Consider the following 1,075-nt stretch of genomic DNA (forward strand, 5'->3'; position numbering starts at 1 on the left):
TTAATGTTTCAATTTATAGGATACATTCAACAAGAGAAATGTCTAAATTTGTGAGACTTTTCTGGAAAGCCTTTAATGTAGTTCAACCATCTTTGAGGAAGCTAAAATTAAACTAGGGGTTCATGGTGTTTGGATATAAATAACCTCATTAAGGATTCCTAATTTCTAACCATACAAATGTTTACACCTAAATTGAAAAGAGTTTGAGTAGTAAATGTTGGCCATCATTTGAATTAGAAAGGGAATATGTAGTACAATGAGTGTCTTATATGAAGCATAAAGAATAAATATGATACATACATCATGTAATTTCAACCGTGAATAGTAGTTCCTTCTATTATTTTTAGAATGTAAAATGTGTGGACTGACAGTGTAAAGATTTATATGTATCAGCACCATTCATTTGCAATATTTTTATTTAAAAGTCAATGATAACTAAAAATTAATGGTGGATGATGTAGTGACAGTATAAAAAACTTTTACACTGTCGATGTATATATCTTTTTCCCTTATTTTTATAAAACCAATTTGATATAAATATGAAGTGATCTTATGAAAAGAACGTCGATAATAATTTATTGTAAATCAATTAATGTGGTTAAAATGTTCGGCCTAAATATAAATATCACCAATTATTTATACAAAATTATTTCTGAAAAAGAATTTGGATTTTCGATTTTCTTTCCCAAACTTCAATAACTTGATTTTAGTTTTATTTTGACAAAAATAAACTAATTCATTTAGGCTTATTAGTTTATTATTCCGAACCAACCAAGAAAACCACATAGAAGATAGTGTTGGCAAGTAGTACCCCACTTCAATTGTGCTTGTTCCTACCCGGCGAACCAAAGGTCATATGTTTGGACGCCGAGGTGGGCCCACTTGTTGGGACCACCAAAGTTGACCCAAGGGATAGCATGCCTTCCGTACTCCACCAACCTACCTGCCAGCACGACAGACGGGTTGCAGAACGGGTACCAAACCAACCACAGGCTAGAAGACAAGAATGGCACAGTGTACGATCCTAACAGACCGCCTGACACGGGAAAAGCAACTCCCGACAACACCTTTGGTC

The sequence above is a fragment of the Lupinus angustifolius genome, chromosome LG11 (genome assembly GCF_001865875.1).
Source record: "Lupinus angustifolius cultivar Tanjil chromosome LG11, LupAngTanjil_v1.0, whole genome shotgun sequence".
NCBI lineage: Eukaryota > Viridiplantae > Streptophyta > Magnoliopsida > Fabales > Fabaceae > Lupinus > Lupinus angustifolius.